The following is a 15,118-nucleotide window of genomic DNA, read 5'->3' as shown; positions in this document are numbered from 1 at the left end:
TGCATGCCAGTGTTCCAACAATTTTATAAACTCTCAATTCCTTGTATCAAATCCCTCGCTAATTAAAATAAGAGTGGTTTTATTATCAGCAGCTGAATTTGACTGATGCACAGCCTCTTAGGTATTGACAATACGTGTAAACCTGTTAAATGTTCTAAAATTTCTGGCAGTAAAGAAACCTATTTTACCTAGCGTGTTTCAAACTTACTGCCTTTAACTATAAACCAGGGGTCTATATCTTATGTTGACTCTTCCTATACCTTTCAGAGAGCAATATACACTTTTGTTTTCTCATTGTCTTAGAAGGGTGAAGAAGAGGCAAAGTCTACAGCCTTTAGAAAGCTGCAAATCCTGATCACCTCTTTGCATCTAGCCTTCTTGATGTAGAATATGCAACTAAGGGGTTGATGAAGAAAGATGTTCATGATACTTCTGCCTTTCATTTCCTTGTAAGGATCATTCTCATAGACATTTTGATTCTCTGGGTCTGAGGAGAGGCCCTAGGGTCTGAGTTATTAACAAATACTCCAGGGGATTCCAGTATAGCGGATGCATGGTTGGTCCTCCTTAAGAACTGCACAAGCCTCAGACAGAAATCATCAGCATTATGCTCACAGTTGTCTTCCTGGAAAAACCCTCCACCACCCATGTAGAACTTCAGCCTGAGACCAGGTATCTCAGCAGTCCCTCTTCAGCAGCTGGCAGGGACACCTTGGTCACAAAAGGAATATTTTAACTGCTTTTAGTCAAACAGACTTTTTTTTTTTTGTTTTTTTTTCAGATGGAGTCTTGCTTTGTCGTCCAGGCTGGAGTGCAGTGGTGGGATCCCGGCTCACTGCAAGCTCTGCCTCCCAGGTTCATGCCATTCTCCCGCCTCAGCCTCCCGAGTAGCTGGGACTACAGGCTCCCACCACCCGCCCGGCTAATTTTTTGTATTTTTAGTAGAGACGGGGTTTCACCGTGTTAGCCAGGATGGTCTCAATCTCCCGACCTCGTGATCCGCCCGCCTCGGCCTCCCAAAGTGCTGGGATTACAGGCGTGAGCCACCGCGCCCGGCCAAACAGACATTTTGCCATCAAAACAGAAACACCCAACCAGGCGCGGTGGCTCACACCTCTAATCCTAGCACTTCGGGAGGCTGAGGCAGGCAGATCACGAGGTCAAGAGATCGAGATCATCCTGGCTAACACGGTGAAACCCCGTCTCCACTAAAAATACAAAAAATTAGCTGGGCGTGGTGGTGCGCGCCTGTAGTCCCAGCTACTCGGGGGACTGAGGCGGGAGAATGGCGTGAACCCGGGAGGCGGAGCTTGCAGTGAGCCAAGATGGCGCCACTGCACTGCAACCTGGGGGACAGAGCGAGACTCCGTCTCAAACAAACTAACAACAACAACAACAAAACAGAAACACCCAAGCAAGCTTGGGTTTCTCTCCTTTCTGCACACCGCAACAGCTCGGTCACCATGCTGTCGGAGGTATATTTTGAAAGCTCACTCTCAGGTGAGGATATGAGATCCTTGAGGGGAAGCTCTGTGTCTCAATTATCTGTATTCTTTAGTACCTAGAATGCTGATTGCACAAAGTAACATGCTATTATTATTTTTACTATTTTAATGTCCAGATACATCCTTCTTCCAAAATGGCAACTGCCTCAGGACGTTTGAAGGGGGAAAAGAAGAGGAGAAATTTCTGCTCCAGGAAGACTTGGAATGAAGAACACAGATAGCAAATTGTTCTTCTCTCCTTTTATCTCTACTCCCAGTTTTTAAAGTCTCTCACCTGAAAACTCATTGGTGGTGTTCTGTCTTTGCTTGCAGTTCTTACAAAGGCAAGAATGCCTGAATACTTGGTTGAAGGAGCATCTATGGCTTCAATCTGAGTGTGTTTTCCAACTTGATGCAATGTATTATGCCCCTAGGCCTTTGAGAGCTGCTGTGTGTAATCCCTAATGCTATGGCTTACACGTGTGTCTATCAAATTGTGTCTTGTCTGAGCCTTCTGGGCACAAGGGAATATTCCCTTGATCAATATGTTCTATGAGCTAAAAAAATTTTGCTGGATATCAAATATTTGCCTGTGTTCTGCTAGGCCCTGGACATTAGAGTATGATTTACAACATCCCATTTGTTTTGATCAGCACCCCAAGCTAAGTTGAGGGCTTTGGGGGCTTTAAATGGTTGCAAAAACTTCAGCACAATTCAGTGTAAATGGTTTAAGAGTTTAAAGAGACCATCCTTCTCTTCTGGGGCAGTTTCCTCTTGGTTCAACTTTTGTGATATGTTCCCTGGAAACACTGCAAAGTACTGCATGCTTCACACTCACCGCCACTCTGTCCTTCAGAGGGGTGTGGACTGGGGTGGTTAGAGATGGTCTTTGAATGTGTTTGCTTAGGGAATATCACTCAGAGGAGTTTCAGGAGCAATATTTGAGCAACATCATAGATGTGAGGATATTAGAGCCAAGAGTGATCTAAGAGATAAAATAATTCAATTCTTTTATTTGAGAGATAAGAAACCTGAGACCCAAAGATGTTCCACAGCAAGTACAAATACAGAAGCAAAGTTCTCAGGCTTTGAATCCAGCATCTTTTCTGAATACAACAAGTAACCTCTAAAATTTATACTTTTGAAGGAACAATCTGCAAGGAAACTTAAAGTGTGCCTTCTACATACTTCCTCTGAATTTCTCTAAAGGTTTTTCCAAAATGAACAACTTATTCACAGTGCTGGTCCAAATAAGGGAAGTATCCTCCCACACAAAGAAAAGTTTTTAAGTGCTCGCATGCACCGCCTGGCACAGTTTCCTTACCCAATGCCAGACTTCAAAATTAGTGGTTTTCAAAGTATGTACCCTAGACCAACAGCATCAAATCACCCTGGGAATTGTTAGAAAGGCAAACCCTTGTGTGCAGATCTACCAATTCGTACATTCAGAGGCGGTCCTAGATCTCTGTATTTTACAAGCCTCCTAGGTGACTCTCATGCATGCTCAAGTTTGAGAACCACTTAATAATTTTGAATTCTCTTTGCACAATATTATTTAGAAGCAACTGGAATATTCTCATCCCCCCTGAAAGACCTTGCCTCCCGCCTTTTGTTGCCATTCTTTAGTTTCATATCTTTGGATTAAGACTTCTAGCTCTAGATTATACTGGACTATAAAACATGTTGAGCCTTCAAATCCTTCACATATCAGTGTGTACAACCATATCACAAACTTCCTTAATAGCGGATTTTGATACAGTGTATTTATAATGTATTTATAAGTTATTTATGTCTGAAGGCTGACTTACAAACTGTAGGTGAATTAGAATAATGAAAGAGGCGTATCTCATGGAACACAAGCACAAGGAGGAAGCCCCTGAGTCTCAGGAGCTGACTGAAACTAGAGCCTCCAATGCCCACAGCACCCCTGCTTGTCTCTTGTATCTACTCTGCTTTTGGAGTCTTGGAGTCAGTTTTGTTCTCTCTCCTTTTAAAATTATTATTTTTTAAAATTTTAAGTTCTGGGGTACATGTGCAGGATGTGCAGGGTTGTTACATAGGTAGACATGTGCCACAGTGATTTGCTGCACCTGTTAACTCATCACCTAGGTATTAAGCCCAGCATGCATTATCTGTTTTTCCTGATGCTCTCCCTTTCCCTGCCCTCTACCCCCAAAAGGCCTCAGTGTGTGCTGTTCCCCTCCCTGTGTCAATACTGGCTTTCTCTGCCTCTTAGTCCATATGAGAAAAAATGGCTACAGCCTGCAACTCCTAAGTGGAAAAGAACTAGCCACCAGGAAAGAGCCCACATGTCTTTCCCAGTCTCAATTCTAAGTTCCTAGAAGGGGATTTTAGCTTAGGTAGGATCAGCTTTTCACCTGAGGTCCATCACTTGTGTGTGGGTATAGGAACGTGCCCTTTGGGATCCCCATGCATGTAATGGTGTGGACGGAGTATAGGTAGAGTTTTCTGAAAATAGAGGAGGGCTGGGAAGTTAACCTGATAGACAGACAGCTGGATCCTGGATAAGAAAGTAATTAGAAAGAGTTCTGTTGAATGGTGGAAGGGATGTGAAAAAGAGGAGGGGAGCAGAGGGATGCAAAAGAATAAATTTCCCAGGTGGTCGTTCTAAGGGTTTAGGCAAGTCAATATTTGTAATAGGTTGAGTTGTGTTCCTCAAAAAGATATGTTGAAGTCCAGCCTCAGGTACCTCAGAATGTGACCTTATCTGGGAATGGGGTCATTGTAGATGTAATGAGTTAAGATAAGGTCATTCTAGAATAGGGTGAGCCCTAAATCCAATACGATTATGGCCTTATAAGAAGAGGGAAATTTGGACACAGATGCAGAGACACAAAGGGAAGACAATCATGGGAAATTGAAGGTGGAGCTTGGAGTGATGCTGCCACAAGCTAAGTAGTTTGGGGCTGCCAGAAGCTTGAAGAAGCAAGGAAGGATCCTCCCTTAGATACTTCGGAGGGAACATAACCTAGCAGCACCTTGATTTCAGATTTCCAGCCTCCAGAAGTGTGAGACAATAAATGCCTGCCATCCCAAGCCACCAGTTCATGGGACTTCATTACGGCAGCAAATACAGTATTCTTTAGCCCTTTCATGCATGTTGAACTGCTACCTGTCCCATGCTCCAAGCACCACAAAAGCCTAACCTCCTGTAGTCCCACTTTTCCTAGCTTGGTTCATGACAGCCATTCGTCTTTGGCTTAAAAATCTTCCTTCCTCATTTTCTGATTTCCACTTTGTTTCTGGCTTATTGACTTATTACTTCTTCTGGCCTCATCATTCTTTGCATTTTGATATCCTTTACTATTTGCTATAGCCAGTTTCAAATTATCCCAATTGCAAGGGACAGACACTTAAATATGGAGGATTTATTAGCTTAGAATATAAAATGCAGAGATAGTCTCACTTCAAGAACAGTTGGTGGTAAAAACTCAGACATTGTCACTAGGACGATGTTTCCTTTATCCCATGGGTCTGCTTTCCTTATAACTGTCCCAAACCTCCATCAGGCTCTCTTATTTGGTACAAGGTGGCTACCTGAAGTGCCAGGCTGAGGTCTGACCAGCAGAGTGACTAGTAGTATGTCTTTCTCCTATGTCCCAGTAGGAGTTGGGAGACCACAGACTGCCTATTTACCACTAATGAAAACTGAGGGAATATACTATTTAAATTGATTCCAACTGGGTCATGTGTCCTGTCCTGGAGCTTTGGGCTGAAGTCAGCTAAATTGAATCAAGTGTGCCCACAAAACACTTGCTGAATGGGAGATTGATATTGGGAAGGCAAAAATAAGAAGTGTCTAGTGCATCTTCAACCTCAACTTAGATTCTTTATTCTTCTGTGTTGCAATAGGCTAGTACATGCCTATTGTGATATAACATGACTCAACCCTGTAGGTTCACTTATTTTTTTCCCACCCTGCAGGAGAAGTAGGAGAATGAGTGCCTTATGAGTTCAACCAAGGTGTTTACTCATAAAAATTCAATCAAATGACATAATTAATATTTTCCAATTCATAAGGAATGACATAACCTAATGGATAGAATTTCATAAATTACATACTTGTAGTCCTAAAACGTTTTCTGAAACCTTTGGCAACTGATACTTGTTGTGTATACTAGAAACTAAAAAAGAATGCTTTAGTCCACCATTATGTCTTTAATTATTTTTTCATTGAACATACCAAGTGCTCCAAAGACAAGGTTGAGTCAGTGGGCTTCTGTCTGACTGTGAGGTGAAGGGTGTTCTCTATCCTTGCCTCATCTATCTCTTTGAAGCACTTTCCTTCAGTGGCCACCTAAGGCATATTCTTTGCAGAACTGGGAGACTTCCTGGGTTATCTTCAGCAAAACAGACTGCTACTCTTCACCAAAACAGCATTCTTCTCCTTAAAGTTCTTCCCGGGCCTAGGGCTAAACTATCAAGTATGTTTTTGAATATGTGTTGGCTTCAATTCCATACCTTTGTCCTGCCATTGTTTCTTCCTGGGACACATTGAAGACAAAGTTATAGCTTCATTGTCTTCTCCCATGAAATTGTCCTTAGTCACCTCCATGCTAAGACTGCATCAATAAGAAATAAATACATATCCCTTGTTCTAGTAAGAGTGACTAATAATAAGCCAAAATTATACAAAATGTTCTATACTTCCTGTTGTGATAGGCAGTGAAAAGGAGAGTGCTGGGGGAATGTACATCAAGGGAATCTAACATAGTGTATGGTGGAGTGGGGAATAGAGAAAGTGTCCCTGAGACTGTGGTGTTTAAATAGAATCTTGGAGGAGTAGCAGTACCAGTCTGGTGATGTGAAGGTTGTATGGTGATATAGTGGAGTTTGATCATAGATATGGTAGTTATAGGAAGGAGTTTGGCATATCTGAGAAATGAAAGGATGACAACATGGAGGACACAATGAGTAGAAGGAAAGTGAGATGAGCTCACTCAAGGATGGAGGTGCAGCCAATGATGAGGGAGAGCCTTGTGAGCCACATGAAGAACTTTAGACAATGCTACAATCAGTGGGTGGTAATAACAAGATTTCAGACAATAGCAACCTAAATGGATTTGCATTGTTAAAGGTCATTCTGGCTTCCGTGTGCATAATGGATCGGGGAGACACAAGAATGAGTGCACAAGACTCTTAGATTGTATTTGTGTGATGTTGATCATCACCGGGAAACTTCCTTTCTTGAGTACCTATAATGGTACTTGCCTTTGGTAAATGTGCCTCTTAGAAGATTTGGATGCACTTAAAACACAACATGTCTAAAACCTATCTCATCATCTTTTTCAATGCCCTTTTACCCCATAAAACTTCCAACCTGGGTCACATGTCTTGGCAAATAGCGCCAATTTTCATTTGGTTTTGTAATCCAGAATGTTATTTCTTCCTTTCTCTTTGTCTCCCTCACCACCTCGCACTCCAAATCCTTTACCAAAATTGTCTATTTTATCCCCCTTACATCCTCAAATCCATCATATCTCTCCATGTCTGTAACCGTCTTCTGACAGAGGCAGCATCATCTCTCTTGCCCAGGGGATAACTGCCTCTTCATTCACTTCATTGTCCTCACTCTGCTGACTCCCCACCAGTCTGATCTTCACACCAGACTGTTCTTTTCAAACTGCAGGCTGAGTGCTGTGACTCACACCTTTAATCCCAGCACTTCAGGAGGCCATAGCTAGGAGAATCGCTTGAGGCCAGGAGTTTGAGACCAGCCTGGGAAATATAGAAAGACCTAATCTCTACAAAAATAAAAAAATAGCAAGGCATGATAGTGTACACCTTTAGTCCCAGCTACTTGGAGACTGAGACAGGAGGATCTCTTGAGCCCAGGAGATTGAGGCTGCAGTGAGCTATGATTGCACGACTGCACTCCAGATTGGGTGACAGAACAAGACCCTGTCTCAAACAAAAGAGAACAAAAAAAATGTAAATTTAATCATATTTCCCTCCTGTTTAACATCTTGTAATAACTTTCTTTGCTCATAAGCTTCAGACACAATTCCTTAAGACAGCCTGCAAGCCCCAGTCAGTGCCTGGTCAATAACCACTCTCAACCGCATTAATCTCTGCTCCAGTCACAGTGAAATCTGCCACAGAGGTCATCCCTACTGTCCCCTCTGCCCTATTCTCATCGTTTTATTAACACTATTCCTACATCTCATCTCAGTTAAAGGTTCACTTTCCTCAGGAAGCCTCTTTTTAACTTCCTTGACCAGGTCAAATTCTCCTACTATAGCATCTCTTAGCTTCATGTTTGTGCTTGTTGCAGTTGTAATTCTGCATTTGTCTCAGTTAATTTCTCTTTCCTCACCAGATTGTAAGCTCCATGAGGGAAAACTTAGCACTGGTTTTTACTCATCATTGTAGCCCAGAATCTCAAAGACCTTCCATGATATTTATTGAATGAAGAGTGACTGAATAAACACATATCAAATGGTGCTTTTGTTGAATATCTAATGTGAACCAAGCACTTTACATACATTATCCTAGACCTCACTACAATCTGGACGACAACTCGGATTTATCTTTTAATTTTAAAGATAAAGAAAACTGGAGCTCAGAGAAGTGTACTTATTGGAGATTACAGAGCTCATAAATGAGCTATTTAACCTATCTAGTATTAAAAAGCTAGTCTATCTGTTTCTACGGGCTGTGCAGTTTCAACCATAGCATACAGGATGCTAAGGCTGGGGGGAAACTGGAAGGCATTTGATCTAATTCTGTCATCTTGCTAAGAGGAAAGCTGAGGCTCATGGTTAACCAAACCAAACCAAACCAAACCAAAACATACACTTTCACATTGAACATCCATAGGAGAGCACAGATAGAATCTGTATCTCTCTTGACTTTGTTTTTTCTATTATCGTATGTCATTTTAATCCTCTAGTAAAGAGTAGCAGCAGTGACTTAACAATTTTTTTTTCATCACTGCTGCTGCTTAACCCCTTTGAGCCTCAATTTCTTTTTGTGTAAAAGGGGAACATCTCAACATTTTTTTGAGATGAGGTATGCAAAGTCCCTGGCTGCAGTGAGCAGTCAGCAACAAGTGCTATTTATTGGGCCAGGATTCCAACTACTTTCATAAAAATAGAAGGAACGTCAAATGGAAAGCCGACTTGATGGTAGGGGAGGTTTCTACCCACCAACTAATTCCACGTTTCTCAACCCTGCACTGAATATTAAAATCACCTGGGGAACTTTTGAAAAATTATGATGCCTGGTCCCAACCCCATGGAGCCTGGTTTATATAGGGACAAGATATCTATAGGTTTTTAAAGTTTCTCCAGGGGATTCTAATGACCACCCAGGGTGGAAAAGCATGGAGCTAACTGGGGTGCAGGAGCAGTGTTCTCATAGGAAGTCAAAGGTTTGGTGATAAACAACCACTGAAGCACATTTTCAAGGTGAGATCCATTGGAATGTATATTCCTATCCTTAATTTAGTTTAGAGTGATGAATATCTTTTTATTTTTGCAAAGAAAAAAAACCAGATTTTTAAAAATTTTGCACCACTCACCATTGCCAAAAGTGGCCATCCAGTGGTCATAGCTGAACCGTTCTTGTAGCAAGGAATTCTGGAAAACTTCAGGGCATAGAGTCTGCTGGGGCAGGGTGGGGTTGGAAATGCATGACTGAATAGTAAATAAAACCGATTTTCTTGTTGCTGGCTTTCTGGCTACTTAATGTAAAGCCATAATTATTTCCATAGCAACACACTCATCACATACAACAGGAATATGTAGATTCCCCAGAGGGAAGATGGAATAAACTGTATCTTTGTACACTTCACTTGAAAAAGAAAAATAAAGCTGTATAATTCCAGTCCACAGTTGCAGAAACAGGATTTTACATCCATGTAGATGATTATTCCAAATTCTTCTATAACCACCAGAAATGAATGATGGGCTCACTGAGGCCATAGAAAAATACCCTATAGAGTAGTGCACATCCATGATTTTGTTTTCCATGGTTTTGGTTGCCCAGTGTCAACTACAATCCAAAAATATTAAGGTATTTAGAGAGAGAGCGCAAGAGTGAGAGTGCAAGCACACATTCACATAACCTTTATTGTGGCATATTGTTATAATTGTTCTATTTTATCATTAGCTATTAATGTTGACCTCTTACCGTGTCTAATTTATAAATTAAACTTTATCATAGGTATATATGTATAGAAAAAGAAACAAGAGTACAAGAATCAGAACTCCAAATCTGAAAATCTGAAATCTGAAATGCTCTAAAATTTGAAACTGTTTGAGTGCCAACATGATATTCATTGGAGCATTTTGGATTCTGGATTTTTGGATTTGGGATGTTCAAGCAGTGCAAATATTCCAAAATCCAAAAAAGTCTGAAATCCTAAGCACTTCTGGTCTCAAGAGTTTCGGATAAGGGATACTCAACCTGTATGAATAGGGTTCAATGCTATCTGCAGTTTCAGGCATTCACTGGGGGTCCTTGAAACATATCTCCCATATAGAACAAGGTAGGGACTACTGTAATTGATATGTATGTGTATGTGTGTTGTGAAAGACAGAGACAGAAATAGAAAAAGATAAAGAGACATAGAAAGACTTGAAATCATAGTACATGGAGATTTTTAGAGGGAAATCCATGTCATTAGTAGCATCCTTTCAGAATTAAAGCTCTCAAAGTACTCTGATTACTGAAGCACTTGAGACATTGGTACTAGATGGGCTCGCGGCTTAGAGATTACACTATAGGCTGTGGATCATGCAGGGAAAGAAGAAGAGTAGTAATGTGGTTGTGGAACTTCCACAAAGGAGAGGTTGTGGGTAGCCATCTGGTGAGAAGGATTCGACAGAGTTGAGTGAACATGAAGGTGTCTCAGAATATTTTAATTGAAGTCTTACTGTGGCTTTTATGCAGATTATATTTTTACTGAGTTTGACTTGGAAATGGAGATGCGATAAAACTTTCTTGAGTCACTACTACTTGGTATTGCCACTGAGAGGAGCTCTCCAGTTTTCTCTTTTACCTCTCGAATGCCAAGGTCTATGGTTTCGAAGCTTCTCTAGGATCTATAATTCTGGATCTCAGGTGGATATTCCAAGTGAGGAGGGGTCCATCATACCTTGGGTGAGATCTAACTAATGAGCACAGAGACTATCCTGGATTTCCTAGAAGAATCTCAATTTCGATCATTCCTCTGTGATTCCACAAGGAATTTTTAGATTGGGTATGCTAATTACTTGTACAGAAATCATTGTATCTAGAGATATGACATGGTGATTCTCACTCTGGCTGAATCTGTTTCAATGTTCTCTCTCCTTATATCTTTTCCTATACTCCCACATAAACACAAAAGCATCTCCATCTACCTACCTACCTACTTACCTCTTCACCTCTACCTACCTATCTAGCCAATTCTCTTTATTGAAATATAGATGTAAGCCTGTGTGTATATAGAAAAAAATATATAAGTACACCTCCCATATTCAGAAAACATGTATTGAATATGTATTATGCACAAGGTACTTTCATATACTCTTAAAATACTTCAATGAATAAAAAAAGAAAAAGTCTTTGTCCTTGTGAACTTTGTATTTTTGGGGTTGGGGGAGCAATAGGCAATAAACAATAACTATAATAAACAAGTTACAATAAGAGATACACAAAAAATTAGTGTGGGGCAAACGGAATGAGGCATGGCGGCAGGTTGCAATTTTAAATAAGGGGGTCAGGAAATTCTACAGTGACGTTACACTTGAATAAGTACAGGAGTATATTATCCAGGACTGGCTCTTGAACCTCAGAGCAAATGGGAACTGTTTGGTTTAAGTTATGTGTTTTTTCCATTGCCGTATTTTCACTGAGATGTTGGAAGTCCCAGGAAACGGTATTGTTATATCAGTTCTTCAGTGGGCAGAAATCTGACTGAGAAAAGCCAGATCCTAAGTTAATCAGAAAGAGACTGTAAAGAGCCAGGCTTTAGTTTAAAAAGTGAAGAACCAGACTGGAGAGATCAAGACCAGATCTTGATGACAGGTTGGCGTCAGCTTGGAGGCGTGAAGAAATTGGACAATTTATGGTCAGCAAGTCAAGTTGCATCATAATTCCTAGTCTGCACAAGAACTCAAGGGAAAGAACAAATAAGTTTTCCGGTTCTATTTTCAGTTTTTTTGCTCTCTGTTTTATGGATTTCAGACTCTTCAAAGATACTCTTTAGTGTCTTTGTTTCCAAATGAAAACCAGAAAAATGATGCTGGAATTTCATAGAGGCAGCGGCAGATGGAAGAGGGCTGGCTCCTCCTGTCTATAACCCTGGGAATATTGTTTCTGATTGTAGACCAACTAACTGCAAAATGAGAAGACACAACTAACTGCAGAAGTTGTGTGCAGTCAGTTGTGTCTAACTAGAGAAGACCAACTAACTGCAAAATGGAAAGCACAGATAGTGTGATGGTGTCCTGCCAAAGCCGAGAAGACACAAATAAAATGGAATTATTTACTGTTTGTAAGAGAGTGTTCTAAACCCAAGGCACTGATTCATAGATGCTATCGTGGCCCTGTAAACACATTAAAAATCAAGTACAGATTCTGTTACATGTACCCAGTCCATCTTACAATGGTAAAGTCCAGAAATTGTCAACAGCCTAAAAGAATTCTAACTGCTCGTTGTATTAATGATGTGTAATAATATATAATATTTATAATATTTTGTATTATAATAATGTTATATTATCTTATTTCTTCTAGTCTTGATCTTGTTTGTTTTCAGGTCTTAGCCATGAGGGCATTTAAAATGTGTACTGATTATATTAAGGATGATTGCACCGCATGAAATCCTTCAGGGGCCTCACACTTCCTTTAGGATAAGATTCAAATGGCTTATGAAGCAGTAGGAAGTCTTTTTGATCTGCGCCCCACATCTACCTCTCCAGACTTATCCTGTGCCACTGTCCCACAGGCATCCTTCCTGCTGCCAGAACAGCTTTATGCAGTTCCACGAATAAACCGTAGTGTTCCATGCAGCAGTGTCTTTGCTCACGATCGTTCCTTTGTCTAGAACATTCTTCCTGCCCTCACCCACCGGACTGGATTTATCTCTTCCTCCGCATGGTTCTTTTAACCGTTCTTTCTCAGTCAGACTGAATTGGGATCTGAGTCCCATAAGACCTCAGGCAAACCTCTCTCATGGCTCTCATCAGCTTGAAATGTTAACAGTTGCTCTTTTTGTTTCTTATGCCAAAGACAAAGAATTTCTTGAGAGTAAAATTGAAATGCTCTCTTACCCCAGCTTGTAGAATAGAATAATAGTGCTTAGTATATATAGTGGCTCAATGTATATGTGTGTATGTGAAATTAAATTGAAGCACTGAAGGTCTCAAATATTGCAATATCCACAAGGTAACGACTCTGGGAACTTTCTGGCAATCATTACACTAATGTCAGTGACAGAGATGGAGCTCAGTAAGTTATAACTATTATTTTAAGAAGCAATTTTCCAGGGTCAGCAGTTTACCATGAGATCCTACTGACTTTCTCCCTAACCCACAGGAGACATATTTGAGAGAGGAAGCGATAAATGGCTTTTCAATTCCATTTACTTCTACAGCTTGTAAATGCTACATCCCCACTGTCTTCATATAAACTCCAACCGGCATAGACATCGTACTATAAATGTAATTTATCACCTTGTAACATGGCAGAATAGTTTGTCTTTGATCTCAGATGGACCAGCTAACAACTCTATCTGTGCAAGGCCATTCTGTGTCCAAATTAGAAAGCAGGTGGAATCTGTGCAATTATAGGACACACATCTGGACCTGGCTCTCCTCTCTATGCCTCCATTCCATTTGCCCAGGCTCTGGGTCCCCAGCACTGTGTCCTGTGCAAAGCTGACCTCCATTGCTACACTACTGCTTGTCCAAACCTTCCCGTCTTGATGCTCTTTTCAGTGCTTCTGATTTGCCAATCTATTGAACTAATACCTGTTAAGCCAATGCCATAGATTCATAGAAGCTTAGAGTTTTAACCCTTGAGGTCTAATGCAGGACCTTCATTTTACAGAGGAGAAATAGAAGGTCTGGAGAAAGGGAGGTAACCAGCCCAAATTCACAGAGCAGACAGGCAGAATTATTATCTAGGTTCTCCCTGACATTCCAGTATAGTCCCACCGACCTAGACTCTAATCCCTGCTCAGCCATTTACTGATATAGTTACGGAAAACTTGCTGAAACTCTCAAAGTCTCTGTCCTTGTCCTCTGTAAAATCCAGAAAACGGTAACTTCCACCTCACAGGGTTGTTATAAAGGTTAAATAACAATATATAGGCCGGGCACGGTGGCTTACGCCTATAATCCCAGAACTTTGGGGGGCCGAGGCGAGTGATCACCTCAGGTCAGGAGTTGGAGACCAGCCTGACCAACATGGTGAAACCCTGTCTCTACTAAATATAAAAAATTAGCTGGGCTTGGTGGCGCATACTGTAATCCCAGCTACTTGGGAGGCTGAGGCAGGAGAATCCCTTGAACCCGGGAGGCGGAGGCTGCAGTGAACCAATAATGCGCCATTGCACTCCAGCCTGGGCAACAAGAGCAAAACTCCATGTCAAAAAAAAAAACAAAAAAAAAAAACAAACAAACAAAAAAAAAAACAACCATATATCACGGATTTAGCACAGCTTCTAACGTGCACTAAACACTTAATAAATGCTGAAGAAATTGACCCGTTTCATGCTAGGCCTTGAAGCAGGATCTTAGGGAAGATGCTTTAGAGCAGGTTTCCCTTTTAGCCTTCAGCTCAGCCAGTAGGTGTTTATTTTGACCACTTCCAGTAGTGCACTTTGCTCACAGGTCTTTCAAGATAAACGGAACGTCCCTAATAATTAATGTTTTGGTTATGTGCTCACTTGAGAAGAGATGCCACTTCAGCCTCTTCCCTCTCCGTGGTGCAGCCCGGCCCTAGCGTCTCTCCATCCGGGTTCCCCGCCGGCTCCCAGGACTGCGTCCCTGGCCTCTGCGACTCTGCGGAGGGTTTCCGCGGGATGCTCAAGGGGGCAGTGTGGTCCTGCCGAAGAGGGCCGCCTTGCCTCGAGGAACGCCTTGGCCATTTTCACAGGAAAATGTTTACCCTGGAAATTAAATTATATTTGGGATTTTGGGTTTCCCCTCCCCCACCCCGCCGTGGGAGGTTTCGGAAAGTTACTGTGGTGCCCAGCGCAGTCAGAGGCCTGTCAGCATTTCAGCTCCGCGCGGCGGGCCCTGCGGCCTCCTTCAGCACCTGGGACTCCCGGGACCCCGGGCGTGTGAGGGCCGCCACCCCCCGCCCCACCCCGCCACCGTGAGGCTCCTGGCTCCGCACCAGCCCAGCAACCCCCCCTCCCCCCGTTCTCCCATCTTTAGCCACTTTCGGATCAACAGCTTAGGATGAATTTCAAACTTAAGTTGGATGGTTTGAGAGGGTTGGGGGGTGTGTGTGTGTGTGTGTGTGTGTGTGTGTGTGGTGTGTGTGTTCCCAAATATTTCTGAGAAAGTGCTCTTGAAATGCGCCCTGTGTATTCATGGATTCATGCATATTCATAGTCTGTTCCTCTCCGTAGATTCAGGTTTTTCTTTTTTGCAAACGAGGCATTAAATGAATTC

At 41.8% G+C, this 15,118-nt stretch overlaps 1 protein-coding gene across 8 annotated transcripts in view; it reads left to right on the top strand.

Moving 5' to 3' along the window:
* PCTP (phosphatidylcholine transfer protein) overlaps positions 1–15,118 on the top strand; it is a 110,695-nt gene that overhangs the window by 76,436 nt on the left and 19,141 nt on the right. For 4 of the 8 annotated variants that reach the window (XM_074019265.1, XM_074019264.1, XM_045375052.2 and 1 more), the window contains one exon: positions 1,622–1,790. The exons of the other annotated variants lie outside the window; for them this stretch is intronic. The gene's annotated coding sequence lies outside the window, so the exon portion shown is untranslated. Of the gene's footprint in view, positions 1–1,621; positions 1,791–15,118 lie in introns of those variants that run through there. 8 annotated transcript variants of the gene reach the window in all.

The sequence above is a fragment of the Macaca fascicularis genome, chromosome 16 (assembly GCF_037993035.2).
Source record: "Macaca fascicularis isolate 582-1 chromosome 16, T2T-MFA8v1.1".
NCBI classification, from domain to species: Eukaryota; Metazoa; Chordata; class Mammalia; order Primates; family Cercopithecidae; genus Macaca; species Macaca fascicularis.
Note: the sequence above shows the minus strand (reverse complement) of the source record. Positions and strands in the feature narration are given on the sequence as shown.